Consider the following 26376-nt stretch of genomic DNA (forward strand, 5'->3'; position numbering starts at 1 on the left):
GATGATAATGGGGAGTGTGTTATCTCACTTAAAATGCCATTTTTCAGATTAGAGAAATCTTCAAAGTTGAGAGGGAGAGTAAGGCACTGAAAATGAAGGGGATTTTTGAGACCCACCCGGAGTTCAAAGAAGACATTGTCACTATTGAACTTAAACAAGGAAAATAACCCCTCCTCTCTGCGCCCCCCCTGCCCCCACCCCCGCCAAAAGGAAAGGAAAAGCGGTTTTAGAATAAAGTTGAAAAACCAGTCAAAAACATGCTTTTATTTATTTATTTTTGTTTGTTTTTATTTTTTAAAAACATATAGAAAGCTTCATGAGTTTTTGGTCATCCTTGCACAGGGGCCATGCTAATCTTTGTTGCATCGTTTCAGTTTTAGTATATATGCTGTAGAAATAAGCATTAAACGTGCTTTTATTAATAATTTGCTATGTGTCAGGCACTGTGCTAAATGCTGGCAATACAGAGAAAGTCAGAAATACAATCCCTGACTTCAAAAAAATTCACTTTCTACTAGAGGGAGAAATATGTACAAATAACTATATATGTAGAAAATCTATTTAAAAGCCAATCTTTTCCACAGAAGTAAAAAAACAAAAACAAAAACAAGTGAGCATCTCCATTATAATGAAGCCATACACTGGATACCTCTCTGGAGATGGTAATACTTAACTACCACTAACTAACATGTGTGTCATACATGCATATGTGTATATATGCATATGTATGTGTTTTTATGTATATATCTATATTTATATCACTTTAAGGTTTGTGAAGTTCTTTCTATTACCTCATTTGGTCATTTGGTCCCCACAGCAACCTGGGAGGCAAGAGTTATTTTTATACCCATTTTATAAATTAAGAAACTGAGGCTGAGACACATTAAATGATTTGCCCAGATAATACCACTAGTAAATATCTGAAACAAGCATCCATCTCAGGTCTTCCTGACCCCAAGTCTAAGCCTCCGTCCATTGCACTTTACCTTGGAACAGAGTTCTATAACGGTACCCCAATGTATATGAGGTCTTGTTCTCTATGCTGATGGAGGCTTCATTGAAAAATGAGATATTTAAACAGTTACAGTCAGACAAGAATTGTTTTTGCCTTTTCCTCAAGGGTTTGAAACTTGGGTACTCAAGAGGTCACAATGGGGACTAAAATTCATTCAGTGATTTCATCCAGGGAAATACAGAATGCATGGAAACTGAGAGACTAGGAAACAGAAATGTGTGATATGTTAGGAAAAGAACTTCTCAGTTACGAAAGGACCCAGGAAGGAAATGTTGGAAGTCTGATAAGCTTTAAGCGAGGACTGACTGACTGACCGACTGACCGACTGACTGTGGTCCTCTGAGATCAAGTGGCACAGAACAGGTCTGGGAGTCTTAGGCAACTTGGACATGGGGAAGGATCCTGGAATCTTTCTTCTCTCTTCTCTCCCCTCCTGGACACCTATCAGTTTCTGGGTCTTGTCAGTTTCATCCCCACCAGGTCTCTCCTGTGTGTCCCCTTCTCTTTACTCCCACAGACACTGCCCTGGCTCAGCTCCTCCTCACCCCTCACCTGGACCATTGGAATCTCCTCCTAATTGGTCTGCTGGCAGTCTGTCTTCTTTCCAATCTAGCTTTCAAACAGTCACTGAAATCATTTTCCTAAAGCATGTGTGATCATGATCCTATGAAACTCCTCTGCTTGGAGGATTTCAGTGACTTTCTATTGCTTCGAGGATAAAATACAAACTCCTTGGCTCAGTGCTCCCCTTATTTTTCATTTTATTGGTATCTTTTGTTTTTTTATATTACTATCATGTATAAATATACATATATATGTATGTATCCTAAACATATTCCTTCTGCCCCTCCTTTTCACATCAAGCCATCCATTGTAAGAAATAATAATAATAATGATAAAAGATAGGAAACACACCATTTAAGCAAAACCAACATATTACCTAAGTCTGGCAGTATATGCAGTGTTCTACTCCTATAATCTACCACCTCTGTGGAGAAGGAAGGGAATTGTATCTTCTCATCTTTTCTTTGGGAATAACACAATGTCACTTAAATTCTCCAGAGTCTGGCTTCAGCCTACCTTTCCAGACTTATTACTCATCACTCAGCTTTAAATACTTTGTTCCAGTCCAGTTGACCAACTTGTTATTCCCCAACCTTTGTGCTCTTCCTCCATTTTCCAAACCTGCACTCTCAACCTCCTACCCTTGAGACCAAAGGTTGAACTGCTTTACTCAGGGTCAGAAAGTCAGTGTGTACTAGAAACAAAACTTGACCCCAGGTCTTCTGGACTCCAAGACCAATCCTCTAACCCTATTTCACATTGCTTCTCTTCTTTCAAAGAACCATTTATTTGTTATTGATTTCTGAGTATCCACTGTGACAAATTGCAGAGAATTTCATAACTTACCTTTCCCTTATCTTTCCCCTTTCCCTTCCCTTCCCTTCCTTTCCCTTCCCTTCCCTTCCTTTCATTTTCCTCTCCTTCCCTCCCCTTCCATCCCTTTCCCTTTTCTTCTCCTCACCTCTCCTCTCCCTCTATATTTCCTTTCCTTCCTTCCTTTCCCTGTGATTTTTTTTTGATGTAATCAAAGATCACCTCAAATCACGTAGAATGACAACTTCACTGCAATTGATAATATTACAGAGTAGCCTAGGGAAGTGAGAGGAGCAGGGACTTGCCCAAGGTCACACAGCCAGTAGGTGTCAGATGCAACAGTTGAACTTAGCCTTCTTCCCTCTATTCAGTTCAGTTTGCTGCCTCTCCTCACACTTTAGCCTTGCTCAGATCTGAGCTCCATTCTCTTTGCTGAGCCTGAACTGTCCCTTAGACATCACTGGTATCTGTGACCATCCTTACTTATGAGAACCAAGGGGATGACAGTTTTCCAGGTGGAGCTTGTTGCAGACATGATATTGTGGAATAGAAATTATGTTGATGACACAAAGAGTTGGCTGACAACTAATCGCTTTAGAAGTTTGAGAACACTTCCAGGTGTGGGGTGGATTGTGGGGAAGTTATTTTAATCATTTGCAGGAACCATTTATAGTCTTATCATCCTCCCTGTCATGAAGATTATCATTTAATTACATGATAACATGATTTGCTATTTGGATATCAGAGCTAGAAATGTACAGCAGAGGGATCAAAATGGAAAGCAGATTCTCCCAAGATTCTGGGTAGTAATTAGTGGAGTCGGTACAGCTGTGCACCAGGTAACCAGCTGTCCTGAGGAAGCCCTCAGTGTCCATTTTGGAAATCCCAGATGCTATGGGTTTTTTCCTGGTCTCTGCATGTAAATGTGAAAGAGACAGCTTCAAGAAAGTGGTAGATGGTGCAGAATAGGAAATAACCCCACCACCGTTCCATTAGCCCATGCCACAGGCACGGAGATCCAGTATGAGGTTCATTTGTTTCTATCTCCTATCCTCTCTGTTTGGGACGTAGCTGGGTTCTCCTAGGAGTGGGGCAACAATGTCTCAGGGTTGGCCCCAGTACATGCATATATCAAATGTATCTATATCTGTATAACTATAATATATTATCCTATGATATTTGTATATTTTATATATACTCATATATTCTGCACCTGCCTCAGAATAGCATGGGGATGTTAGAGCTGGCAGATGCATAAGTCTAATGGAAATCAACAGTCATTTATTAAATGCCAACCATGAAGCAGAGATAGACAAAAAGGAAAATAGTAGATCATAGATTTAAAGTTGAAAGGTATCTCTAAGGCCTAGTTAAAATCCCTCCCCTCCCCCTAACCATTTTTATAGATGAAAGTGAGATGGAAAGAAGTTAAGTGACTTGCCCAAGGTCACACAGCTAGTAAGTGCCTGAGGAAGGACTTGAACACACATCTTCCCGACTCCAAGTCCAGTGCCTGCTCCACCATACCATGATGCTCTGGACAGTCAGGGAAGAGTTATTGAAATTCCCTGTAGGATCACTACCTGAGGCTCTCAGAAAGTAGCCTAGTGTAAAGAGACAAACATTGCATTTGGAGTCAGAGAAGCAATGTTATGTTATTACCTATTTGACTTTGGACAAATTATCATAACCTAAGCCTCAGTTTCCCGTATTGTTAAATGAGGAGGTTGGACTAAATGGCATCTGAGGTCCTTTTCTGCTCTAGGATCTCTTAGGAAAAGGCTTCTTTTTCTGAAGTTGGCATTAGCTGATATTTAGGAGGTTTAGAATCTATGATTTATATTCTCTGACTTTTCTTTAATAAGTCTGGTGCCCCATATCTGCCTAGGGCTCTGGGGCCATAACCTTGAGGTATCATATCATCCCTACCTTCTCTGCTGGAGGCTGCTCCTCTCATTCTGCCAGAATCACAGGATCACTGGCAGGGGGCAGCATTTTTATTACTTCCCATGCCAGTTCCTGGAGTATTCTGTCATTAAATCAAAAAGCATCATTGTGGACAAAAAGACAAAAATGAAGGTTTCCTTGCCTGTAAGGAGCTTATGTTCTATTACCACTATTTTTGTGCAGTCTTTACTTCTTTAAGACCAGAGCAATGGTCAAAACCTCTCCTGATTCTTGGAGCAATCATCTACCAACCTCCGTCTCACTCCCCGATCTCTCTCCATAACTTTACTACCTGCCTCCAAGTCTTCCTTTCATCACATCTTAGCCATCACACTCAGAGTCATCCCCTCTTCATGTTAAAACCTCTCTTATCCTTACCATATGTGTATAATCTTGTCCTTCAGTCATGTGTCAGCATGGTCCCACCTCAGACCTGACCATCTCATGGAACGTCATCACTTTCAAGTAACTGACCACTCTCTAACCCCGTCTCCTACTCGTCCGCTTCCTATACTTCCTCACTCATAGAGTTGCAATTTACTGGATCTTTGATCTCTCTCCATTCGTATCTAGGAAAGCAACTGTGTTATCCTCTCTCAACCTCTCTCTCAGTTTCCTCATCTGTAAAACAGTGGTTAGACCCTTCAATACTAAATCTCTGATTTTATTTCCCCCTACTATAGTATCATATGGATAGAGAGGTAGAAGGGGGCTTAGAAAGGACTTATTCCAACCCTATTATTTTACAGTTGAGGAAACACTCTGAAGTTCAGAACAGTTAAAGAGACTCTGAAGATGGAAACAGAAAAGGTCTAAGGTCTTTGGAAAGATAACTCCAAAGATTAAGGGGATGGGTAGGACTTCTGTATGAACATCGATTAAGGAGGGCTCATCTGTCTTTAAAAACAGGGCGAAAATACTTCAGGCTTAAAGGAGATGATTTTAGGAAGTATTATATGGCACCATGGTTACTAAAGTCACACAAGAGTGTTACCATGAGAAGTTCCTGGAGTTGAAAATCTAAATGGGTTTTTGTCATTCTATCTGTTGAGTATTTATTATTCTAGAGGTCTGAGGTCATTCTGAAACAGGCTTTTATTATTCCAGGTAAGCATTTCACTGCAGCCCTAAGAGTTAGCTGACAGCAGGTGTTAATGGTTGCCACCTACTTGGTTGTGATGACTGAATAATGTTGGGATCATAGAGTTAGAGAAGGTTAGTGCTAGAAGGGACCAACTTGATCACTTTCCTAAGCAAGGAAGCTGAGACCCAGAGTGGGAAAGTGACCTATCAAAAGCCACACAGTTACTAAGTGATGAAGTTGGGAGTTCAGATCAGATTGTCTGATTCTGGCTCTGCTTGTTTTTTTTCACTCTACCACTATCTGGCATGCCCAGGAATGAAAGGCAGTGTGGCACGGTGTTTATGGTGTCAGAGGATCTGGGCTTAAATTCTGCCTCTGACACTTATTCCATGTAATGTTAGACAAGTCTCCTACACTCTTTGGATTTCAGTTTTCTCATCCATAAAAGGGGTTGGAGTAGATGACCTCTACAGAGTCTTCCAATTCCGCATCTATGATCCTTGATTCAAAGATAATAAAAAGCAGAATTCTCCATAGTTCTAGTTTTATAACTCATGTCTGTTTATTTCAAGTATATGCCTTAATGTTAGTATTTTCCTTCTAAGGCACTAGCTACATCTTCCATCAGTGTAAAGATCTGGCTGATACAGTTATTTGCCCCCTCCTCTACCTCTCCACACAGTGCATCCCTTGAATTTAGCACAACGACTAGTACAGAGTAAGGTCTTAGTAAGTAATTGCTGATTGATTTGTGATTTCATTAATGTGGGTACCTCCTCCTCCTATGCAGAATCATTCTTTTCTATGACATAATAGAGGGATTTTAATTGTTGCTTTGGGCAAAACATTCATTACCTTATGGCCAGTCTGGTGATGAGCCTCACTATGTAGACCAGTCATAAAATGGAAAGATCAGAGATCTAAAGCCAAAAGGGACTTCAGAGGTTATCTACTCCTGTCCTGTAATTTTATTGTTAAAGAAACTGAGGCCCACAGAAGCCCTAGAGCTACAGCTAGAACTGGAAGGGACCTCAGAGGACATTCAGTTAAACTCCTCATTTTACATATGAGGAAACTAAGGGTCAGGGAAGTTTTGACTTGCTCGCAGTTACACAGTTATAAGTGTCACTGGTGGGATAAGAGCTAAGGTCATCTGGCTCTAGCATTCAAACTTTTTCTGCTATCCCATAATGTCCCTGGGTCCTGGGACATTGGGCGTACAATTTACCCTGAACTCCCTCTTAAATTTTCAATGTTGGGGAAAAGCCCCTACTTAGAGATAGAAAGATTTCAATCTTCATTAGAGGGTGGAATGCTTAATCAGATCACAGGTCCTAGACACATTAATCTATCATCATATTTAGCAAAATTCACATTTTTGACAAGTTTCAGGAAGGATTTAGAAAAGTTTATGCATAGAATAATTGAAATAACCATCCAGCCAAGCAGTTAGCATTTTTTAAGCTCTATGTATCAGACTCTGGATCATATATCATTAATATTCAGGTTATTCTTTCCAAAAACATATTATGGAAAGAATTTTAGAATATTTTGGGTGCATCCCTTGTCTTCTGAGGTCAACAGCTTGGAGTGTCATTGGCTGGGTCTCCCATGGAAAATTCCTTCTATCCCCTTAGTTACTAAATACTGATTGGGATGGGGTATTGTCCTTTGGTTTTTTCATCTTCTTATGATTTACGTTCCTCGGTTTAGTTGATAGGCATTTTATTCATAGATTGAGGAAGTACAGGGCAGCAGGCATGTTGTCAATAAATAAAATCATTATTTAATAATAGATACATTCACAAGGGGTTATTATAGAAGAGTGGTGCATCCAACTCCTTTGCCCAAAGTGCCTCCTCACACTTGCCTTTCTGGGGACTAAATGTGAATTAGATGGCATTTTGATCAGACCAGATGAACCCAGACAGCACAGATTACATCTAACAAGATGAAGTTCTCACTTTAAAAATGCAGATCATTTTCTAAGAGATTATAATGGAGTTGCTTGGCAGTCTTTTGTCAGTGAAGTTTAGGGTTGGATTATTTGCAACATGTGTCCAGGAATCGAGCTCACTGAAGATGTTGTTTTGTTTTGGTTGTGGACCAGACTTGAGATTTTTGGTGGAGGGAAGTCCCGGTGACAACACCCCACAGTGGAGTGTAAGTCTCTACCTTCTCTGTGACTTTCAGTCCTAGAGAGTTGCCAGGAATACTGAGAGGTTAGGTTGATTTGCCAAGGGTTGCTCAGTCACTCTGTATCAAAGGTGTGACACAAACATAGGTCTTACTGACTCTGAGGCCAGGGCTCAATCTCTTTAGTGGAGTGGTAAATTTAAAGTCTTTGATGGGGCAGGGCCAGGGGCCAGGATTTTATTTATGGACATGATTTCAGAACAGACACCTGGTGGAACAATAAATAAACCTTATGCTGTCAGAATGGCATGGAGACCCATAAACAGCAAACAAAAATGCCCATGCATGTATAGGCCTAGTGTGTCTCATCAGTGGCTGCATAGATCCATTGGAAGAAAACCAGACTCTCCTGATAGAACTCAGAACTCAGATAAATGTAACAGTCAATATAGGTATACAGTTGTAAAGAAAACCCTTCCTAAGTATTCTGCATAGTACACATACCTGAAGCAAGGCCAGTGATGAATTACTCACCAGCTGATAAGAAGTACAAAGAACCACTTAACCTGGAGAAGACAATGTAATGGTTGGCATCTCCTTTCTTGATCCAAGAAAGAAGCTGGAAAAGTAGATGTTTCCAGGGTAGATCATAGAAGAAGGTTACTTCGGTGGGAATATTTCCTTGTCAACAATTGGGCCATTATTCCAATAAGATTGTCTATCTGGGTTGCTAGTTTAATACATTAGTCCTCTCTTTTTTGCACCCTGGAGGAGATACTTTCTCCGATCTGTTTAATGAATCCATCCACGGTACATTTGTTCATCTACGAAGCAGAGTTTCCACATCATCTCCTCAAGCCTGTGTTTACCGAGGAGATGAGGTTTCTTATCAAAAGATAATTCAGAGCCTGTTGTTAAGACAATGGCTTTGACTTTAGAATGAGCTTATGTCTTTAAGGAGAGTTTCAGCAAATGAGTCAGCCATATGTTAAATCAAATTTAACATCCATTATGAAACACTGAATCATACTTTATATCTCGGTAATGATAACAAATGATAGTCTATCTCATGTTCTCCTCATTTGCACTGCTACTCATCAATCTTGCTAATACTGCGAAGATTTATTAAATGAATAGACTCCCAACTCTAACCGATAATATTAATAGCTCCTTTTTGTACTTTCCCTTGCTATCTTCTCTTTCTGTGCTTGCCTAAGTGGGTTTTAATGCGGGCTTTAAAAGTAATATTCTTCATACTGAAGTGATAATGAACAGAAAACTAGTAAATTAGTAATAGAATTATTTTAATGAAACTGTGCAATTATGCTGCTGCATGACAAGGTGTGTCTCAGTAGGCTGGCTACAGAGTCTACCGTCTCATGGAGCTGAAGAAAGAGGGCTGACTTTAGAGCTAAAGAATCTGCATTTAAATATGGGCTCGGCCAATTGCTACCTGGGAAATTTGAGAGAAGTTGCTTTCTGTCCTTGATCTTCCTTATCTGGAAAATGAGGGAGTTGGATTACATCTTCCATCTCTAAGCCTGTCAGCCTAGTGGAGAGCTGGGATAAATCTCATCTCTCACCCATCTTTGTGACCATAAGCAATCTACTTAAACCACTTTGAACCTCAGTCTCCTCATGTATAAAATGGAGATCATGATACTTGTACTTGCCTCTCTGAGTTGTGGCAAAGAAGCCAGTTTAGGCTTGATGTCAAGGAAAACAAACATACTTCTTCACAATTCATAAATCCCTAACTGTTCCAAAGTGGCATAGTGGATAGAGTGTTAGGAATGGATTCAGGAAGACTCATCTTCCTGAGTTCAAATCTGGCCTCAGACACTCACTAACTGTGTGACACCTGGCAAATCACTTAATCTTATTTGCCTCAGTTTCCTCATCTGTAAAATGAGCTGAAGAAGATATGGCAAACCATTTTAGTATCTTTGCCAAGAAAACTCCAAATGGGGTCACAAAGAGTTGGACACAACTGAAAAAACTGAACAACCACAAAAGTGAAATGGGCCATGTCCTGATATCCCTCCACTCACTCTGGAGACCTTGAAGCAGTATTCTCCCTCATTGGTATGTTATGATGGGAATCCTTTGCATTTAGGTCTTGAACTAGATTGGAAACTTTGATTCCGTGATTCTGGGCCTTCAAATCCAGCTCATTTCCCCCTGTGTCTTATGACTTCACCACAGTTCCAAATCCAGTATGCATAATAATACAGGAAGGATCTAAGTAGGTCTTTCTTCTTCCAAGGCAGATCCTTAATCCCATCCACTACACTATATATAGTAGACCTATTATGAGTTGCTATGAATATATGTTATCTGAAATATACGTATGTAGATATATGCATATGTACATGTACCTTTTATAAAAATAAGATCCAAGAAAAGTGGTACCTTTCTTTAAGATTCTGTGTATCCATATTTTGTTTCTAGCACCTAGATGATCAGATTCTCATGAGCAGGGATAATGTCTCTCTCATTTTTTTGTATCTGCCCCCACATTAAGCCCAGTACTTTGTGCAGGGCAACTCCTTAATCTGTAGTTGTTAAGGGTCTAGGATTAGATGTTTACCTGGGATAAAAGATGGGAGGAGTGGCGTTATGGGATTGGGTACCATATCTGAACTCATTGTTCTCTGATCTAGCAAAAGGAAAAGGGAGAGCACCTCCTGAGACAACTTGCAGCAGATGCAGGGCTGACTTGTAAACATAACGGACAAGAATAAGCTCCAAGACCAAGAAACAGCCCAGGGGATGCCCAGGCCCAAACAGGTCCTCTGCCTTCCTGAATTTTATGCCTTTTTTAGATTAGTCTAAGAATGAATCGTCAGGGAAGAATAATCAACCCAGCCATGTAAGACTAGCCAGTCACGTGTTGCCCAACCTTTACCCTCCTGCAACAAGATTGCTGGGTACATTCAGCCATTGTATGACTGCAATTACCTGTCCCTCCATTCATTCAGTGAGATGAGAATAAAAAATAGCTACATTGAAATGAAAAGAAACTCAAAACCTTCTTTCCCTCTTTAATTATAGCTGGTGAATCTTGGGAGATGAGGCTCAGGAGACTCTCCTAGGATTTTAGGCCCTACAGATATCTGAGCAGGGATACCCACAGATTTTTAATTAGACCTTCTAATGACTAACTTGGCAACTTTTTATGTATAAGGTGTGCTTATATAGGTGAATATGGAATGAAGTCAGGTCTTCCTGACTCTGAACCAAATGCTATATTCTACCCCAACTGCTTCTAAGGCTCTAAGTTTCAAAGAGTTGCTGATATGCAAGGTGAATTCCCTGTGCCAGCGAAGAAGAAAAAGGAAACCCACCTTTGTGGGCTTTAGTAAGGAGCTGCAGCCAGACTTCTGCTGGAAGTAACTCAAGGGGAAGGGAGGCTACTTACTGACAAGGTTAGAGAAGCCATCTACAATCAATCGCTCCGTTTCCACTTTACAGGAAGCTTTTGGATGTTCAGACCCCACTGGCTTCTGAACACCTAATCAGACTGGAGATTGCTTCCCTGGGGTCAGTGGGGATGGAACAGGTAGATTGGGCATCATCAGCATAACAATGTTATCTGAAATTAGGTCTCTTTGTCATGCTACCTAATATGAATATGAAAATGCAGGCACACAAAATGGACTCCAGGCTGGCAGCTTTAAAGTTCCTTTATTACCCAGAGAGACCGCACTGCAAGGAAGCAGGTCTAAGGAAAGAGGCACTGGGGGAGACAGAGATTGGGACTGCTAGTTCCATGGTAAATCAGCTTCAAAATATTCCTGAAAGATTCTCCTTTCAGAATATAAAGCCCTTTATCAGAGAATTAAGTATCTCCTAGTGTTATTGAGCAGTGTCTGATGTAGTATAAGGCACTTAGGTTGCTCAGTGGACAATCTATTTAAATCTGGCCTCAGTCACTCACTAGCTGTGTGACCCTAGGCAGGTCCCTTAACCTCTCTTTGCCTTGGTTGGTTGGTTGTTGTCCTTTGTTTTAGAAGAGGACCAAAATGACATCACCATGATTAAGTGAAGTTTCAGTGTGTCTTACTGTGGCTGATCAGACCAATATGAGCTTGGAACGCTCTACCACAGGTTGGGCACACATAGTCCATGTGAATACTTGGGTGGATACTCCAAATTTGCACATCCTGTGTTTACTTTGTGCTGTCTCAATTCTACTTTGCTCATAGAGCACAGCACCCTTTCTGATGTGGGCACGCCATGTTGAGCGGTCCTGTGTCAGTGTCTCCCATGTTGCACAGTCAAATTCAAAGTTCTTGAGAGAGACCTTGAGAGTGTCCTTGTATCACTTCTTCTGACTACTATGCGATCACCTGCCCCATGTGAGTTCTCCATAAAATAGTCCTTTTGGCAAGCATACATTTTGCGTTTGAACAATATGGCTAGCCCATCGAAGTTGTGCTCTCTGAAGCATAGTTTGAATACTTGGCAGTTCAGCTCGAGCAAAGACTTCAGTGTCTGGTACTTTATCCTGCTAGGTGGTCCTCAGAATCTTCCTAAGACAGTTCAAATGGAAGTGATTCAGTTTCCTGGCATGGCACTGGTAGACTGTCCATGTTTCAGTGTTTGAGAGACTCTGTTTGCCTTAATCTTCTGGAGAAGGAAATCACAAACCACTCCATTATCTGTGCCAAGAAAATCCCATGGATGGTATGGTCCAAGGGGTCACAGAGTCAGACAGGACTGAACAAATGAACACCATCAACAAAGGCATTTAGTTTTTCTATGGGATGTCACGTGTTGTTTAGATAGACAATATCACCTACCCCAGAAATCAGGCTCTGCTCCCGTATCTTGCCATCTGCTTCTCTGCTCCCCTCCTATCAATCTGGAAGAGACAGTCTACATACTGGCCACCCCTAGGTGGAGGTAATCTACTCTGTCTGGGAGCCTGGTCCTCTGAACTGTCTTGTTTGATGACTGATTGGATGCATTTTTTATCGAATTACACTGGGACATACTTGGCATCTGCACCATCCTGCCACAGGGTGTACCCAAGCATCTTGCCATCTTCCCTGCTCCACTCCCTCTCTCCTTACCTTCCTCCCCTGCTTTCCACCTTTTGCTCTGGAACAGCAATTCAGTCAATACTGCCCTTGGAAAAGATAACTGACCAGTTGTCTGCCTTCTGCTTCCACTCACCATCCCAGTGACTCCTCAGAATGAAACCATGCTCTGTGGCCACCAGTTCCCTATAAGTTTCGCCTCCTCTCATTAGAATACAAGGTCCTTCAGGGCAGGGGCAGGTTCTGTTAACTTAGAAAGACCCATCCTCTGGATATTGTTCTCAGCCTCCCACCACAGTGATCTGAAGCCACTGGGCCAGAATCTTTGTTTGCAAGTGGTCACAGGAATGGGTTAAAGTAAATAACCTGGATTAGCCACTCTGGGACTTTGTGATAGGAATCTGTTACGAGTATTTTGGGGGCATTTCTTGGCAAAGGTGCCCCCACTTTTTAACTGGATCTGCCTGTCACTATCCAAGTTTCCTTGGGCATCCTTTTTGCTTATATCTGGAAGAAGGATGAGATAATAGGAGCATTTTACAGATGAAGAAAATGAGATCCAGAGAGATTAGATGACTGTTAGGTATCTCAACACCAGCATTCCTGATTTCACATCTCATTCTCTACACACTATGCCAGATTACCTTGAATATTTACCATTCTATGTAAACTTGAAAAAAATCTTAACAACTTCAATACTTAGCTACTTGTTGTCATTTACGGTTATGTCCCCCTCTTTATGACTCCCATTTTTCATTTTCTTGGCAAAGATACTGGAGGGGGTTTGCCATTTCCTTCTCCAACTTATTTACAGATGCAGAAACTGAGGCAAACAGGAATAAGCAACTTTTCCCAGGATCACGTAGATAGTAAATATCTGAGGCCAGATTTGAACTCATGAAGATGAGTCTTCCTGACCACAGATCACTCCATCCACTTCACCACCTAGCCTCCAATTTAGCTAGTTAATACAAACTCTTTCAAAAAAAAAAAAATTTTTCTCTTTCTTTTTTCTTCCATGTAGTGGCTTTTGGCTAAGGCTTGCTAGCCCTTCTGTTGACATTCTAGGAGTTACTGCCAACTCCTAAATATAATGATACAAACGTCATGCATTTCATACAAAAGTTTGTTCTACATTTCATGCCATAAAGGTGATCTGAGTTCCCATGCTCTCTCCATTCATTCCTCAGACTCTCTGTTGAGCCATCTTTACCATTAACCAAACTTTTCTTGTTTCCTAAATACAGACATTTTAAATGACTTTGGCCTCCAGGGTTCTCATGCTTATGAAGAAATAATCTTCCCCCTTATGGACCTCAAAACTGCCACCAGAAATCTTATCATCCATTTAGTTCAATGCATATTAAAATGTAGCAATTAATTATCTCTAGTTCTAATCCAGTAAGCCTGTGCAATTAACATCTGGGATTCAGTTCATCTTTTTGCTGACTTTTTAATTTAAATATTGGGACACAGTAGATCTCCCAGGCCGACTTATATGGCAATGTTTATTTCTCGCACTTGTCTTCCTTATTTTACATGAGATTTTAACCCTGTGCAAGTTACATGATTTCCCACTAATACAGGCCCATTTCGGTGTGTAGCTCTGAATTTGTGTTGAATGAATCAACCCGTTGAGTAAAACCTCATTTAACATCATTGCATGCTCCGAAGCTTCTTCCTGAAGGGGGAGAGAGGTTGTTGATAACTATTCAAGCAGAGAAGGTAGATTGTGAATACTACTGTAGGTCAGTAAACCACATTTGCCAAAAGATTATACTAACCATGAATCCCAGAAGTAGAGTTCAAATGGACCTTGGAAGCCAACTAGTCCAATCTTCTCATTTTACTTCTGAAGGGACAGAGGCCCCAAGAGGTGAAATGTCCTTACCCATGGCCACACTGATAGTAAGTCATAGAGCTGAGACTGAACATAGTTCCTATGGTAGCATATCTATCTATCTATCTATCTGTCTATCTGTCTTTCTGTCTGTCTGTCTGTCTCTCTCTCTCTCTCTCTCTCTGTGTTTCTATCTATCATCTATCTGCTTGCTTGTCTTTCTCTTTCCATCCATCCATCCATCTGTCCATCCATCCATTCCTATCTCTCTATCTCTATCCTTCTCTATATTTTTCTATCTCCACCTATCTATCCATTTCTATCTTTCTGTGTCTATCCATGTATCTATATCTGCTTATCTTTATCTGTCTATCTATCTATCTATCTATCTATCTATCTATCTATCTATCTATCTATCTATCTCTATTTCTATCTCCACATCTGTCTATCTCTATCTCTATCACTCTCTATCCATCTCTGGCTATATGTCTGTCTGTCTGTCTGTCTATCTATCTATCTATCTATCTATCTATCTATCTATCTATCTATCTATCTCTATTTCTATCTCCATATCTGTCTATCTCTATCTCTGTCACTCTCTATCCATCTCTGGCTATATGTCTCTCTACTTGTCTGTCTGTCTGTCTGTCTGTCTATCTGCCTGTCTAGTTTTATCCTGTGTTTTCATCAATAAAATGAAGGCATTGGACTAGATGGCTCCTGTTGTCCATTCCGTCTTTACCACTATTGTTATGTGGTCTTATGAACAGGGGTTGTTGGATGAATGCTTATACCATAAGATGTAGCTTACTTGGGAGCAAAGATATTGAATTCTGGGCAGCTAGGTGATATAGTGAATAGAACACCAGCCTGGAAGTCAGGAGGACCTGAGTTCAAATCCAACCTCCCACACTTAACGTTTAGCTGTGTGTATGACCTTGGCAAGTCACTTAACTCCAATTGCCTTGCCTTCCTCCCTCCATAATATATTTAAAAAATAAAGATATTGAATTCAATTTTGTTTATGACTGGGATTTCCTTCTTTCAACCAAACTGGGTGATATTCTGCATAGGTGGAGCTGGCAACTGCCAGTGGAGTGAGATTTCCCTTGCCCTTGCTTCCTTATCAAGCCCTCCCTCTACCAGTTGGCCTGGTGCCTGAAATGCATTTAACCAGGGGTCAGAGCCTTTTCATTCCACAATCAGAATTAAGCCCCCAAATGTAGATGTCCTTAGGGGGAGGTAACACTAGTGTAACATATTCACAACTGTTTAAAATACATAAATGTAATAGCTAGCATTTGTATAGTACTTTTAGGCTTGCAAAATACCTATATGCCATCTCATTTAGTCTTCACAATGATCCTGGGAGGTAGGTGCTATTATTAACCTCATTTTACAGATGAGAAAATTGAAGTTGAATGAGGCTAGTTAACTTACCGGGTTCACACAGCTAGTAAGTGGCAGGCAAGATCTGAACTCAGATATTCCTAGTGCCAAGGTCATCACCACATGCCCTTGTTCCTACAAACTGGAAGCTAGGGTTTCTTGGGTGGTGGGGCATGGTGCTGAGCCATTGACATGGCGAGGGACAGAAGAGGCATTCACAGGTGGGTTCTTCCTGCCTCCCTTTGGGTGATTCTTTCTCAGAGAAAAGCTTCTTCTTTGACATTTTGTCTACTCCATAGCCCAAAGGCTGGATCCCTTTCCTTGAGGTGGATGTTCCAGAATGCAGATCCCACAATGCTTTGTGGTATCCCTCCTGTAAATTCAGCTGAGGGAGACCGCCAGTTGCATTTAGTAATTATGGAGCTGTAGGTCTGGCCCTTTTGCTTTTTTTCTTATGAACTGTCACTGGCAAACTATTTAATAGCTGCCATCTGTGATTCAGCTTTATTCACCCTTTCAGTGAAAACCTGGGCAATGTGCATGTTTAATCATGGAACAGAAGATCAGAGGGGAGAGGAAAGAAGAAGGGGAACCTGTCAGTACGACACTCACCATTTTAGCCAGTGGGAAATAATGAATAGATTGTGCATTTAAGTGACAAGGAGCAATCACAATAAGGCAGGGTGTGTGTGTGGGGGTGTATGAGTGTGTGTGTAAGTGTGTATGAGTGTGTGAGTGTGAGTGTGTCTGTGTGTGTGAGTGTGTGTGTGAATGTGTGTGTGTATGAGTGTGCGTGTGAGTGTGTGTATGAGTGTGTGTGTCTATGTGTGTGTGAGTGTGTGAGTGTGTGTCTAAGTGTGTGTGTGTCTATCTGTGTGTGTATGTGAGTGTGTCTGTGTGTGTATGTGAGTGTGTGTGTCTGTGTGTGTGAGCGTGTGTGTGTGTGTATGTGTATGTGTGTACACATGTCCCTGTATGGATATTTCGTGGGTGTGTATACCAAAAAAAGGAGTGAAAAGGAAGCTTATTCTGCTAAGAACAGTGTCCTGGCCCAGGAGTTTTTAGGAGCTACTTGGAAATCCTAAGTGACACTTACTACCTGTTGGAAATTAAGCAAGCTCAGCTATCCTCCCTGGGGATTAAACTTAACATCTCAGATCCTTTCTGGCTTTAGACGCAGGGCCCTAGGGCCTGGTCTCATTTTATTGATGGGGAACCTAGGGTCCAGGGAAGGTGAATGACTTGCCCAGGCTTACACAGTTACTGGCAGTAATGAGTACCACAGACAAGACTCAAACCTCGGTCCATAAGACCCGAGATCCAGTCATTTTTAAAGGACTCTGCTGAATTGTTTATATTTGATTTCATCTTTGGACGTTGTCTCAATCCTTCTTAGAGAAGCTCATAGTTATTGGACTGGGGAGCAGGGAACCTGGATTCGAATCCCTCCACTGCCATAAGTAATTTGACCTGAGCTTCTGTTTTCTCATCTATAAAAGGAGTTACAGGAGACTGCTAGACACTGAGGATACAAAGACAGCTAACTCCCAGTTTTATGCAGATAACTATTATGTGTAGAAATAGAAACATATATAGATGTATTCACGCATGTGTAGATATGTTCATGTACACATGTTCAATTGTGTATATTGTATATGTGTAAGAATATGTATGTATATACGTATAAACACACAATACACATATACATATGCACATGCACACATGCATGTACACATATAATGCGTATATACACATATAATAATCTATACACATACATACACCCATGCACATGCACACATATATGTACACACACACACATACACACATCCCTTGGCCCTCCAGCCTGAAATGCTTTCCCTCCTTACCTAGATCTCAGAAAGAAGCTTTTTCTCCTGACATGTAACTCCAGCCTTTCCTGATGCTCATAACTATAGATCCCTCCTTCCCAAATTGCACTGTATTTGACTGCTTTGTATATATGTGTATTTATTCACATTATGTTTATGATGTATGTGTGAATCCCCTGTAGAATGTAAGCTCATTGTGGGTAAGGATTATTTTGTCCTTCATACTCAATCCCCAATACTTGGCACAGAATAGGCACTGAGTAAACACTTGTTGGTTGATGGATTACCCTCAAGGAGCTTATGTTCTACCCCCCCCCCTCACCCCGTGCCATTCTAGTGGATCTTCTAGTCTAACATCTTCATTTTTCATATGGGAACTGGAGGCCCTGAAAAGTGGTATAGCTTGTTCAGCATCACACAGGCAGCTAATAAAGGGAATCCCACACGCTACAAAGAGCCATCCCTTCTCATTCTTGCAGTTTCTTTCCCCATGGATTTGCAATAGCTGGCTATTTATACAGTAACATCTTTTTTTCTCTGTTAATTATGCAAATATCATTGGTCTAGCTAGTTTTTTAAGATAAGATAAAAGGAGTTAATATTTTTCTAGAGGTAGCTAGCTGGGGAAGTGGATAGAGTGCCGAAGGTGGAGGCAGGAACACTTGTATTCAGATCCAACCTCAGAGATTTGCTACATGTATGATGCTGGACAAATCACTTAAATTCTGTTTGCCTCAGTTTCCTCATTTGTAAAATGGGGACATTAATAGCACCTACCTCTCAGGGTCACAGTGAGAATGAAACGAAGTAATATTGGTAAAAAGAACAGAACGTGGAGCCTGCCACATTATATAAGTGCTCGTTCCCTCCTTCCCTTTCTCTAAAATATTAGCATTTAATGGGGAGAAAAAAAAACCCTCAGCATATTTATGTGGTACATGGTCTGTAGACCACTTGGGAGCCATGGAAGCCTTGCTCTTGAATCATGATCCAACTCTATTTTATGACATTTTTAAACAATTTTTGGGGGAGAACAAAGATTTTCATAAGAAACATCTGAGAATATGAGAATATATCTACTTTACCATATGAGTTAAATGTTCATTGTAATGGGGCCCATCTCTTAAGTGTTCTGTGAATGCAGGGACAGAGTCAAAGAAACAACTCAGATGTTTTGGTAAAGTTTCTCTTTGATTCCCTGGTATTCGAGCATTCAATCATGGTGATAAATCAGATATCACTAGAGTTCTGTGATGGCACTTTAGTAGCACCCTTGGTTAAAGAGCCCATATTCACTGTAAGTTACCACTGAAAATTTTAATTATTTTCTTTCTGCGAGGGTAATGTGGGTTTAACCTAGACCTTTGACATTAGTTACATGTATTTTTAAGAGAATTGACTTAATGCTGATCTGGATTCTAAGCACAGACTTTTTAAACACTTAAAAAAATCAATATGTTTCAGCATCCTTTTGTAAGACAAACAGTTTGTGCTGGGTAGTGTGCTTTTTGCAAGGGCAGCTATTATTTAGAGAAGAGTAATTGATATGGAGAGTCATGTGTGTTCAGCAACCTTGTTACATTACTTACTTTTGACCTACTTTACTCTAAACGATATGTATTCTGAGTTTCTGGGAGACTTTGATGCCCAAATCATGAACCAAATTGAATATAAGAGAATTGGCTGTGATTAGGTGGATAATGTATTTCTAAATTCTTTTTCTAGAATATTGGAAATTAGTGGGTAAATCCAATATTCAATATTTCCCAGATTCCCAGAACCATTGAGTAGGATAGAATTTGAAAGGATATTTTGTTCACATGCCTGTCTTGAAGGAAGTGAGTCTTGAACAATCCAGCCCCAACCTAATTTTTTTCATGTACACTCTGGTACAAAAAACCTGGACTTTTAATTGTTCCTTATGTAGAGATTCCACCTTCCTTTTCCTTGGCTCTTGACTGTCTACTATACATGGATACCTTCCATCCTTTTTTTCTGCCTCCTAACATTGCCAGTTTCCTTCAAAGCTCTGCTCAAATGAAACCTTTCTTGGTCTCCCCAACCACTAGTGTCTTTCCCTTCAAAATTATTGTGCATGTTTTGTATCTGTTAAAAACAAAACAAAATACTTGTTTTCTTCATCATGGCCAGTGACTTGGACTACCTGATTTGCACTCTAATATAATCTCTGAGATGAGGAAAAATGACCCTAAAGAGAACAAAGATGGGGAAAAAACCAACCTCTTAAGACCAAGTATACACAGAGGCAATCTCTGCTGGAGGTAACAGAATTGTAAAGGCATTAAAGCACCTATATTCAGGGAACCTGAAAAAGAGAAGACACCAAAGTCTTAGAAAAAATGTGAACTTATTAATATTCAAAAAGATGACCAAGGAACCTAATTAACTAATGACCTATATGTCTGCTTTCTTCTCCATGCCAAATGTTTATGAGGCTCATCTATCTATATATAAACATAAGGTATTTTCAATGAGGGAATGAGTAGGCAACCAGCAGGCTTTAACAGGCAATATTCAACTTTGCCATCTCATAAATAATTATAAGATGTGGTGAATGTATGTTATTTGGTGATTATCAGAACAAATGATTCCATGCAACAAAACAACACATTGCAAGCTCTTTTACATTGAAAATAAACTTCAACTGTTGTATAGAACAGAGAGATGTATATTTGTCAGAAATATTCAGTACTGATATAGAGGAAATTCAGGGCAGAGTCCAGGTCAAAAGCAGGATTCCTTGTGAATAATGAGGTTATCCAGATCATTGTGTTCTTTGCATCTAACCCCAAGATGATACAATTTTCTGGAGGAGATCTGAAAACACTTAAGAATTTGATCTGACCATTCACATAAAAAAGACCAAGTGGATAAAGAATGACAGTTGCTCAGATTTGAACATATACTGGAAAATTATAGAATTTTTTCATCAATATGTATATCTGGGACAGATAGCTGGACTTAGAGTTAAAAATGAGGAGGAGAGTGAGCTCTGTTATGTTTGGGAAATTGTGAAGAATTGAGTTGATCTCATGCTTATTATGAAAGCAAAGCATCAACTTTTCAATAGTAACCTTTTACTCTTGTTGCTGTGGGGCAGCAAGATGTGAAACAGCACTGTCTCAAAAGAACCAAAGATGAGTTCTACACAGAGGACCATGAAAAGGTGAGTGGCGAATGTGAGCAATCTACCTCATTTTTTTTTTTTAATATTTTTTTATTTTTTTAATGTTTAACAATCACTGCCATGCAATTGCGATTTTATCCCTCCCCACCCACCCCCCACTACCTCCCTCCCTCCCCACGACTGCATACAATTCTGTATAGATTCTACATATACTTTCCTATTGAGTATATTTTCACTATAGTCATGCTATGTAGTCAGACTAAGATAAATGAAAGAATCCGTATAACAAATCAGAACATGATACACAAACAGATACACATACACAAACATGATCTGCTACATTATGTGAGTGACTTCCATATTTCTCTCTCTGAGTGTGGAAGGCATTTTGCCTTGAGGTCCACCATTGGGATTTTTTTTTTTTTCAGAAGTTCTTGTGTTATTACAAAAATCTAAGTCTACCAGAAAAAGCTCTCACACACTGTGGTTGTTGCTGTGCATAAAGTTCTCCTGGTTCTGCTCCTTTCACTCAGCATCAGGTCATATAAGTCCTTCCAGGCCTCTCTGAAGTCTTCTTGTTCATCATTTCTTATGGCACAATAGTACTCCATTACATTCATATACCATAATTTATTCAGCCATTCCCCAATTGATGGACATCCCCTTGACTTCCAGTTTTTGGCAACTACATAGAGTGCTGCTATAAATATTTTTGTACATGTGGGACCCTTTCCCATTTTTATGATCTCTTGGGGATATAGTCCTAGTAGCGATATTGCTGGGTCAAAGGGTATGCACATTTTTGTAGCCCTTTGGGCATAGTTCCAAATTGCTCTCCAGAATGGTTGGATGCGCTCACAGCTCCACCAACAATGAATTAGTGTTCCAACTCTCCCACATCCTCTCCAGCATTTATCATTTTCTTGTTCTGTCATGTTTGCCAATCTTATAGGTGTGATGTGGTACCTCAGAGTTGTTTTGATTTGCATCTCTCTAACCAATAGTGATTTAGAGCATTTTTTCATATGATTATAGATAGCTTTAATTTCTTCCTCTGAAAATTGCCTGTTCATATCCTTTGACCATTTATCAATTGGGGAATGTACCTCATTTTTTAAAATGGACTTTTATTGGTATTTGCTTTTGTATTTACATTGTCTAGATTTTCCTTGGGCAACTTCATATCATTCCTTCCATTATGACAAATAATTTTGTAAAAAAAAAATAAAGAAATGAAACAAAGAGGAAGATTTTTTTTTAAATCAGCAAAACCAATCAACACATATATTAAATAAATCTGACATATGCCATGCTCTACACCCAGGAATCTTCTACCTCTGAAAAGGAGTGGGGAGAAGTATTTTCGTATATCTTTTCCTTAGGACCAAGTTTGTGCTTTATAATTTTGCAACAGTCATTTTTAATTGTTTTGTGGCAATTTATTTTCCATTTTTTTTATGATGTGGTCATTGTTTATATTATTTTCCTGGCTTTTCTTACTTAGTTTTGCTTTTAGTTCATGTAAGTCTTTCAGTGATTCTCTGTATTCATTCACGTTTGTCATTTTTTACAGCATAATAATATTCCATTACATTCATGTGCTGCAACTTGTTTAGCCTTTCCCAAGCAATAGAAATATACTTAGTTTCCAGGGTTTTTGTATTATCACAAAATTGTTGCTGCAAATATTTTGGAATGTATGGAACTTTAAAAAATATTTGGTTTCATTATTTCCTTGGGATATATAAGATTTCTGTGATTTTTAAAAATTTATTATCAATAGGGAAGTCTGGAGAATAAAATGAAGGATTGTATTGAAGAATCATATGGCGCAAAGAGAAGATGGATGGGTCACATGGCACAACTGAGCGGTAATAGGTAGCCCACCAGAGTGTTTCACTGATGATCTCATGATATATTGAGAAACAGTGAGAAAGGCTTCTAGCACATTGGTTAGATCTAATCTATAAAGGATGAACTAGATGGTTGAAATGTGTGCCATTGAAAGGAATGACCAGAATGAGATCACAGATGCATTGGAGTATCTTACATCTATTTTGTATGTAGGCAGCAGATGTCACTAGTAAGCAAGGTAGATTCAGCTGCCAGTGAGCTGGAGGTAAGGAAGGAGATTTCCTTATTGGTGGAGGTGTGGTTTCTTTCACCTCTCCCCTCCTAAAGGATTGTAGCTTTTCTTTCCAATTTGGCCAATAAGACTGGTGGCTGCCAGTTCAAAAATAAAAGTAAGCTTGCCCACATGTAATTCTTTTGCACCCTTAACATTCTCACTAATTTAAGATTTCTTTCTGGCTAAATATTAAATATATATACCAGATTTCTTCTATATCCTAATACTTTGTCTTTAAAGCTTTGTATCTCTTCATTAGCTCTTGCTGACCAAACCTTCAGTTCTCTTAGACTAAAAAAAGCCCTCTTTTTAATACTCTATTTGTAACCTTTGTATAACATGCACAATTTAGCATTTCTTCAGACCAACAGGGTTTTATAATAAGCAAATGAGATCTAAATTGAAAACCATAGGTAAATAACAGATAAGTTAGCAATCTAACTGGAGTAAAGGGACAAGTAGTTTGACTCAGAAGCAGGAGAGGTCCTCACATTGTTCCCATCCCTTAGGCTAGCTTTTATCTCTCTGGAGCTGCAGGAACACATCAGAGACTCTAGACTCCTTCTTTGCTGTAGCAACTCAAGCCACCAAGTTCAAATTTGAAATTTCTAATAAGAAAATAGAAGAGTGTCTTGTGGCCCATTGGATAGAGTACCAATGAGTACCTGGAGTCAGGGAGATCTGTCTCCATGAATTGAAATCTATTCACAGACACTTACTAGTTGTTTGACCCTAAGCAAATCACTTAACCCAGTTTTCATCAGTTTCCTCATTGGTTAAACGAGCTGGAGAAGGAAATGGCAGACCACTCCAGTATCTTGGCCAAGAAAGTCCCAAATGAAGTCAAGAAGAATCAGACACAACTGAACAACAGCCACAACCACAATGACAATGAAAACGATGACAACAGCAGCAGCAATTTCCTTTGAAGGAAGTTCGATGAACTTAAAGGATAAAAAAAGCCTTCAAGTTCCAGTTGTGACTAATCAAGGTAAAGGGCTGTGAGGGCATCCTTCTCAGGGAAGAACTGGTCCAAGCCCATGAAATTCAAGCTCTCAAGTCATGCTCCAAAGCAGATCGGGCTAATTAGTCCGAGTCTTCTAAAAGAAATGGAAATAAAAAGTTTGTGTTTGTGTTGTTGGTTCTGGACAGAAGACGAAGATGATGATTTAACTACCTGGGAATCTTCCAACTCATCCTGTAATGAAGTGGTGCAACTGACATATCTGCCAAGTTCTCTTGTGCTGGCAGATCCATCTCTCCCCATTACTGATATTGTTCTTGAGAACAGATCTCCAAATCTGAAATTATTTTTTTAAAGAAACTTATATGGCCATTTGGCAGAGGACAGTGAGCTAGAAAGGTAGTGGCTCTCTCCCCCCAGGTTCTGGAAGATTTAGAATCATATAAGATTTTGACAGAATTATCCAAGCATGAATCACATGGACTTCAGTTAAGCACTATTACTGAGAGGACACCATAGAATGAGGTAAATTGAGATAGAAGTAAGTAATTATAAACATCTAATAAAATTTGGCTGAAACTCCAAACACAAGGGAACTCAAAATAAAAGTTTGGGTGGAGCCCTTCACAAATCCTGGGTGTGTAACCAAAATAAAAATGCTTTGGGTGGATCTAGAACCTGGGAGAACCCAAAGTGCCTTGTAACCATCTCCAGTATTCCTAGAGTTAATGGGCTCAAGGGACATTCTGGGTGTGGACAGCATTCAATTATATATGGTTAAACAATATAATAATTTTTCCAGGACCCTGTAATAAATCATTTTCCCCACATTGATATCAGGGTTTTGAAATCAGCTCTTTATCTTCTTTTCTGTGATAAACTATTCAAACTGCGATCTCTTTGGCTTGGGAAACAAACCAGCAGACAAATAAATAAACAACAATGACAAAAAAAAAAAACAAAAAACCCAAACTCAGATAAGACTGCTCCTGTTCCTGAACAGGGTAAACTCAGATCTTGGGATAATCTCTCTTAGTCTATCAAGCAATAGCTAATTGCTTGCATGCTCAGCACTTGAGTCTTATTTTTTTTTTTGAGGGGGGGTTGCCCAATTCTTGATCCCTCCCCCCGCCCCGTTCATGTAACTTGTTATTATTTTTCAAAAGCAGTATAAAATGAGCTTGGGAGTGTAGGTCAGTTCCTTCATTCCAGAGGAAAGTACATGTAAACGTCAGGATATGTACATCTTGTTTCTCCCCAATACGGTGTAAGCTCTTAGAAAACAGGGACTGTTTCACTTTTACCCCAGTGCCTACCATAATGCCTAGAACATAGTCATCATTTATTAAATGATTGTCGATTGATTTATCACTCAGCATAAAGACTGATTCCATCTCTAGTCTATCATTATTCCTTCACAGAGTGTTTGTCATATAGTTAGATACTTAAAAGGCTTTTCATTAATTAATTGATTAATTGATTCATATCATGTTTTTCTCTTTTTGCCAATTCAATTCTTATCTATTCTTCAAAACCCAAATCCAATGACCTTTCTTCCAGGAAGTCTTTCAGGATTCCCCTGATTGTAACCATGTTATTCCTCAGGTCTCAGTAAACACTTGGCTTTCTAATTATCTAATATACATATCATGGAATATTGCTTATTGCAACTATTTGGATTGGTATCTGATCTTCCTATTAGGTTAAAAGTTTCAGGAAGTCAGGGACTATGTATTTTGTAAGCTTTATACATTGTCTGGTGCAGAGTACAGTGCTCTGCATATAGAAGATATTTAATTATTCTTCATTTGTATCTGTTGGTCATTTGCATTTAGTTAGGGTGTAAAAATAACAGTCTTTTCTGATCCCTGGTTGTGTGCATAGGAACAGCCATTACGGAAGATAGAGGCCGCCTAGATCTAATTTTGACCATCATTTCCTTTACCCAAAAAGTGATAGTACAACTATCCTGAATGCTGACATTTTGCTCTTGAAGCTGACTGACCAAAAGAGAGAAAAGGGTAAGGAAGGTAGATGACCCAAGAGAGGTCACATAGAAAAAGGATGTGGGAACCGAATCTGTGTATAATGCCAGCCTGCTGGCTATTCACATTTCATCCAAGTCCCTTGAGCTCCATTTTCAACTATTCTCCTTCATATCTCAATAATGCAAAATGCTTATTTGCATGCAGGCCATTTGCTACATTATTTAAGAAAATCATTAACTACTTGGTTTTGTATTATTCTGATTATGCGCAACAAACTTGGTTTCATACTATGCCTTGCTAAGACCTAGGGAATTAGGGGGCCTTAGTTATTTACACTCTTGGGCTATGATTCTACATATTACGTGCTCCAAGAAATAGTTCTATTTTCTCCAAATTTAAGAAAATATTGGAGATGGAATTTTGTTGTTATTATTGCCTTTATCTGTGGCTCCCTTACAGCACCAAAAA

The 26376-nt window shown here is 39.6% G+C and overlaps 1 protein-coding gene and 1 non-coding gene across 8 annotated transcripts in view; one reads left to right on the top strand and one right to left on the bottom strand.

Moving 5' to 3' along the window:
* Nucleotides 1-26376, top strand: part of FHIT (fragile histidine triad diadenosine triphosphatase) — a 1742479-nt gene that overhangs the window by 1206320 nt on the left and 509783 nt on the right. The window lies entirely within an intron of this gene.
* On the bottom strand, nucleotides 299-404 carry LOC140497874 (U6 spliceosomal RNA). Its single transcript, XR_011964885.1, has one exon. It is a non-coding gene; the product is annotated as a U6 spliceosomal RNA (small nuclear RNA).

Source organism: Notamacropus eugenii, chromosome 3 (assembly GCF_028372415.1).
Source record: "Notamacropus eugenii isolate mMacEug1 chromosome 3, mMacEug1.pri_v2, whole genome shotgun sequence".
NCBI lineage: Eukaryota > Metazoa > Chordata > Mammalia > Diprotodontia > Macropodidae > Notamacropus > Notamacropus eugenii.